Below are 7,235 nucleotides of genomic sequence, written 5' to 3'. Positions count from 1 at the left end.
CTTTGGTAAGAGTTAGGAGTTGGGGGCCATAGGTAAAGCATCTTGGGAAGGCAGAAATGACAAGGACTTGAGGAAGGGGGATTCAAAGCCAGGTCTTCTGACTAAAAATTCAATATTTTTTTCTAATTCAGCAAGTATTTATTAAATGACTAGTAAGTGCAAGGAGAGAGATTATAATGGAAAAGAGAGCTGACCTCAGAAAAAAGAGACATTAATGCATTATTGGTGGAGTTGTGAACTGATTCAACCATTCTGCAGAGCAATTTGGAGCTATGACCAAAGGGCTATAAAATCATACATACCCTTTGATCTAACAATACCACTACTAAAGGGGCAGCTAGGTGGTGCAGTGGATAGAGCACCAGTGCAGGAGTCAGGAGGACCTGAGTTCAAATATCACCTCAGGCACTTGATACTCACTAGCTGTGTGACCTTGGGCAAGTCACTTATCCCCAATTGCCTCATCCTGGGTCATCTCCAGTCATCCTGATGAATATCTGGTCATTGAATTCAGATGACTCTGGAGGAGAAGTGAGGCTGGTGGCCTGCATAGCCCTGCCTCGCTCAAAATAAAGTCAAGTGCAAGTCATGTCATTATTTCTCTGATGGCGTGGTCTTCCACAACGAAGAACGAACACACCACCACTACTAGATCTGTATCCCAAAAGAGATAAAAAACAAAAGGGAAAGGTCCTATAGGTATGAAAATATTTATAGCAGCTGTTTTATTTTTTTAAAAATTATTTTGTTTCAGTGTTCTACAATCACTTCCACATATCTTAGATTTTTCCCCTCCGTTCCCCTCCTTCCCCTCTCCCTCCCTCCTCCCTCCCCAAGGCGGCGTATAATCTTATAAAGGTTCTACACATACATTCCTATTAAATACATTTTCACCTTAGTCATGTTGAATAGAAGAAGTAAAATGAATGAAACCATAAAATAAAACAAAACATAATACAAGAGAAAATGATCTGCTTCATTCTGCTTTCCAATTCCATAGTTCTTTCTCTGGATGTGGAAGGCATTTTGCCTCAGAAGTCCATTGGGAATTTTTTAGGTCCTTGCATTGCTACGAAGGATTAAGTCTCCCAGAAAAATTCTTCGCACACTGTGGTTGTTGCTGTGTACAAAGTTCTCCTGGTTCTGCTCCTTTCACTCAGCAACAATTCATCTAAGTCCTTCCAGGCTTCTCTGAAGTCCTCCTGTTCATCATTTCTCATAGCACAATAGTATTCCATTACATTCATATACCATAAATTGTTCAGTCATTCCCCAATTGAGGGGCATTCCCTTGATTTCCAGTTTTTGGCCACCATAAAGAGAACTGTATAGCAGCTGTTATTAATATTATCACTGAGACCTGAAATATTTATAGTTAGAAGGAGAGACAATCAGTAGAGAGAGATTGAAGATGCAAAAAAAAAAAAAAAAAAGGAATAAACGTGATCCCTGAGGAGGCCAGATGATCTTGGACATATTCAAAGTCCATACAAATTGTGGTCTGAGATGCTAGCCCTTATTTAAACTTGGAACTATTAAAAATTCAGTCAGAGTGCAGTGTTGCACAGTTTATAAGCCAAACTCCGGGGGAGTCACACAAGATCTTATACTATCCTTTTTCTTTTAATAGGAATAAAGAGAAACTATGAAGTAAAGTCATCACTGGCATAAAAATTTATGGGAGTTAGCAAGTTTTCCCTTCTGTGAGTCCAAGTCAATATTTCTGTAAATAAAACAAAGACGGTTCTGTTAGAAGACTAGAAATCTACAAATCCAAATGAAAGAAGGAAAAAGGAATGAAATCATTTTCCCATGGTCCTACGACCCCACAGGCTGTTTTAAAGCCACCTGGGAGAGTTGTCTAATATGAAGTGAGGAGATAGATGTTGGGACTTTGGATGAATTTAGAATCACTGCTGAGATTTATTTGCAGAGGCCAGGGGGAGACTGCATTTTCTTTGTGCAGGAGTAGTCAGCTGCTAAAGGTGCTCAGTGACTGAAAGGCTTTAACTGCATTGTCTTGGCAACCAAGGACATGTGTGGAGATTATAAATCTGCTGATCACTATTCACTGATCTGGATCTCTAACAGAGAAATAGTAGGATTTTTAGAATAGCCTGGATCAGTTCAACCTTAATTCACTGGAATTTAGTGAAGAAAGCCAAAATCACAAATTCTTAAATCCTTGGTTTCTCCCTTTTCTCCTCCTACCTGTCTGATAGATCCTGGGTCTGATAGATAGCTGGGTCACCATCCATCTTCTGCCCCCTTAGTGTGGGTATCTACCCCATAATCCTCTTCTCTTTTCTCTCTACATTCTCTTTCTTGGTGCCCTCTTTTCTTCTATAGGCTCCATTATCATGTCTAGGCATATATCTCTTAAATCTATACCTTTTACTCTTTCAGTTCTCCATCATAAAATACATGTAATCTTGGCACATCCAGAGTCAGAAGTGGTTATTTTCTTCTCTAAGCCTACCACCTCTCTCAACTCTTTTGTTTCTTCTGAGGGTATTCCCATGCTCCAAGTAACCCAGATTTGTAAACTTGCTAATCATCCTTAACTCTTCTGTCTTTCTTAATCAAAAAATATTTATTATGCATCCACCACGTGCCATGCACTTGTGTTGGGTGCTGAACATACAAATGTAAAGAATGAAACTATTACTCCTTGCAACAAGCTACCATTCTAATTGGGAAGTAAGAGGATGGAGTCAGAGTCAACACGCATTTATTAAATGCCTACTAAGTGGAAGAACTATGCTAAATGCTGAGGATCCAAAGAAAGGCAAAAAATAAATCTAGGGCAGCTGTGCCCTGAAGGAGTTCACCAATCTAATGGGAGGAACCATATGCAAACAACTATGTGCAAACAAGATATATATGGAATGACTTGGAGATAGCCTGGGAGAGGAGATTAAGAAGATTAAGGAGGATGAAAGACCAGGAAAGGCTTTTTTGTTGAAGGTGATACTTTAGCTGAGACATGAAGGAAGCCAAAGCAATTAGGAGGCAAGAGGTGAAAAGAAAGAGAGTTCCAGGCATGGGGAACAGCCAGTGAAAATATCTGTAGTTAGGGAGGTAGTGTCTTCAAGCAACAGTAGAGAGGCTAGTGTCACTGTACACATAAAAATATAAGGAGGGTAAATAGAAAGTTAATAAATACATACAACATAGAGTCATCTATCTATTTATAGACTGTCTATATGTATTTGTTGTTGTTCAGTCATTTTAGTTGTATTCAACTCTTCACGACCCCATTTGGGGTTTTCTTGGCAAAGATCCTGAGGTGGTTTGCCATTTCCTTCTGCAACTCATTTTACAGATGAGGAAACTGAGGCAAACTGTGTTAAGTGAGTTGTATAGGGTCACACAGCGAGTACATGTCTAAGGCTAGATTTCAACTAAAGACTTCCTGCCTCCAGGTCTGGTGCTCTAAACTCTGTGCTACCTATCTTATATGTATGTTTGTTTGTATGTACATGTGTGTACGTAGACACATACATTTTATACTATTTTGCTAAAATAGCAATGGACATTGTGGGAGAAACAGGAAAGAACATGTGCCAGGCAAGTCAAACCACAACCGTGACATTGACCATCATCTCCCTTCAGACCTTATTGGAGACAGCCCAAAACTCTGAGCCCAAGAGTCTTGAGAATACCATTGCATGGTGGTGGAGTTGTGAACTGATCCAACCATTCTGGAGAGGAATTTAGAACTATACTCAGTGAGCTATAAAACAGTACATAACCTTTGATCCAGCAATACCACTACTAGGTCTGTATCCCAAAGAAATCATAAAAAAGGGAAAAGGACCCACATGTACAAAAATGCTTATAGCAACTCTTTTTGTGGTGGCAAAGAACTGGAAATTGAGGGTATGTCCATCAATTGGGGAATGGCTGAACAAGTTGTGGTACATAAATGTAATAGAATATTATTTTTCCATAAAAAATGATGAGCAGGAAAATTTCAAAAAAACCTGGAAAGACTTACATGAACTGATGCTGAGTGAAGTGAGAAGAACCAGGAGAACATTGTACACAGTAACAGCAACAGTGTATGATGATCTACTATGATTGACTTTGCTCTTAGCTTACAATGATCTAAGACAATTCTAAGACTCAGGATGGAAAATGCAATCCACATCCAGAGAAAGAACTATGGAGCCTGAATGCAGATCAAAGCATAATATCTGTACAAAAATATTCATAGCAGCTCTTTTTGTGGTAGCAAAGAAGTGAAAATTGAGGGGATATCCATCAATCAGGGAATGGTGAAACGAGTTGTGGCATATGTAATGCAATAATGTTGTGCTATAAGAAATGATGAGCAGGATTATTTAAGGAAAGTCTGGAAAGACTTACATGAACTGAAGCAGACTAAAGTGAGCAGAACCAGGAGAACATTGTACACAGTAACAATAGTATTATACAATGAGCAGCTATGAATGAATGACTTCTCTATTCCAGGCAATACAATGCTCTAAGACAATCCCAAGGGACTCGTGATGAAAAACACTATCCCCCTTCAGAGAAAGAATTGATATTTTCTGAATGTGACTGAAGCATATTATTTTTCACTTTCTTTCATTTTGGGGGGAGGGGGGGATTGAGTTTTCTCCTACAAAAGACCTTGTAGGGAAATATGCTTTACACAACTGCACATGAATAACCTATATCAGATTACTTACCATCTCAGAGAATGGGGAATGGGGAATGGAAGGAAGACAGGATAGAATTTGGTACTCAAAACTTAAAAAATTGTGAATGTTAAAAGTTGTTTTTATATGCAATTGGGGGAAAATAAAATATCATTTAAAAATAAGAGAGAATAGCAGTGCCCCCCAATCCATCATACCAACTTCCTGTCCAAGCCCCACAGCTATTATTGAGGGGAGAAATCATTGTGGAGAGGGACCTCACCTTCTTTCTCACCACCAGCAACAACCGTGGACCAATTGCCACCAACAGGCAGAAAGGCATAAGAACCCTTGAAGTGGCAGCCCTCTCCAGACCAATAGTCCCATCATTCTAGCTACCAATCAACTGCCACACATAAGGTAGGCAAGTCAGCATCCTGAGGAACATACAGGAGGCAGTATTTTCCAGCCAAGTCAAACCACTCCAATCACTTTAACTGCTACATCTCCTTAGACCCTGATGGAGACAGTCCAGGATCTAAATCCAAGAACCCTGGGAATAGCAATGCTTCCAGCCCTGTGCCCTTACCCATCATCCCTGTGAAGGTGCAGCCTGGCAACTACTCCTGCAGGTTGCTGCTGAAGACCCAGTAAGGAAAGTTCTTGCCACCACAGTTCTTGGCACTACTAAATGGTTCATCACAAACTGATAGGATGTTTTCAATGGAAATCACATTAAAGAAGAAGCGTTAACAAAGAAGAAGCCTTAGAGCTGTACCCTAAGAGTTATGAGACTTGTACATCTGACTTGTAGCTGAAGCCTTCCATACATGTTCTCTATCCCCTATAAGAATGTGAGCTTTTTGAAATCTAACATTTTTATTTGTATACTATAGCTTAGCACATTAGTCTGCACATAGAGTTTAAAAAATACTTCACTCACTCATCCATTCATTTGTACACATAAAGTAATTTGGCAGGGAATTGGGGGAGAGGAAAAGCATCGCACATAAGATGCTGTTTGAGCTCCATCTTTAAAGAAGAGGAAATGATTCCATGAGGAAGTGTACTGTAATTATGGGGACCTGAAATTGAAATGAATGATAACAGTAAAGAGCCAACATTTATATAGTTCCTATTGTGTGTCAGGTACTGTGATAATCACTTTACAAATATAATCTCATGAGATCCAGTGCAAAGGTATGAGATGGAAAACAGACTGATGGGAGTAAAGGGTGGAGTGACCAGTTGGGCTGCATAGCAGAGTGCAGGAAGGTCCTTTCATTCTCTCTATATAATTAGTTGCTGTGCTTTTTGGGAGGAGAGCTCTCCTGGCCCAGTCCAGAAAGCTGGTCCCCTCATTTTTGAGTCCATGGCTGACAATTGAAGGGATGGAGAGGGCAGGTGGTAGTGATGATGCTACTGTCCATACCCCATGCCACCCTATGGAAACTTCTGAAGGTCCAGGTCTCTGCTTCCCTTGGACGAGGCTGTTGGTTTGTCCTCTCTGGGCTGGGTAACTTGAAGACCAGAGTGTGCAGGGAATAGAATGAGGTGTCTCATTTCTGTTCAGTTACTTATCTGAGTCAAGAGACAAGGGACCAATGTTTTGGAAGGGCCAATGGCTGAAAATGAACATTGTTCCTATTTCAAAATGCCAGATTTTAGTAACTGAGCTGAAAACTCACTAATCTAAGGACATTGCCTTCAGAGCTCTTTCAGCCTCTTGAAATTCTATGGAGTTAACATTCTACCCTACCTCCAGCAATCAGGACCCTTGGGGATGCCAACTGTGATGGAACAGTTGATCTTTGCACCTAGTTATCAGGAACAATTTGATAAAATAGGGATGAATGAATAGGGGAAAAACATTTATTAAGCTCTTAGTATGTACGATGGAAGCTACCACAAGGCTCACTACCTCTCCCTGAAGCAGACCATTCTCCCAGCCTCATTGACTGTCACCCTGGAGTTTCCTTAGGATGACATCAAGAAAGGAAGAGGACCCGATAACATCTCTGACTACTTGTCAACCACTTATGGCTTCTCTGGTTTTCTATTTCCTCATCTGTAAAATGAGTGGAATGATGTGGAACCTTTCCAATTCTAGAGCCATGATTCTATGAGCCTATGATTCCCATGAGGTGGAGAATCCACCCCCAGCCAACTGAAAATACCTTTCTTGTGACTTTCAAAGTGGTCCAGAGTCAGTTTGCCTGAGATGCTAAATTTTGTTGAGGTACTCTTAGGACATGACTGTAGAAAGCTAACAATTTGCTTAAAACAGCACTGGTCTCCCTGCTTCAAATCTCTCCCCTCTTCAACTCAGCTGTGAAAGTGATATTCCTTAATCACAGGTCTGATCATGTCACACTCACCTACTCAGTAACCTGCAGTGACCTCCTATTACTTCTAGAATCAAATATAAAGTCCTCAGTTTAGCTTTTAAAGCCTTTCACAACCTAGATTTTCAGTACTTTTACTGATTCCCTCAACTGCTAGAACCCTCTCTCTTTGATCATCTTATATTTACCTACTTTGTATTTATTCTCTTAATATTTATTTCTATATATAGTAATATTCCCCTTT

This window comes from Notamacropus eugenii, chromosome 7 (genome assembly GCF_028372415.1).
Source record: "Notamacropus eugenii isolate mMacEug1 chromosome 7, mMacEug1.pri_v2, whole genome shotgun sequence".
NCBI lineage: Eukaryota > Metazoa > Chordata > Mammalia > Diprotodontia > Macropodidae > Notamacropus > Notamacropus eugenii.
The sequence above is the reverse complement of the archived record's forward strand: the minus strand, read 5'-3'. Positions refer to the sequence as shown.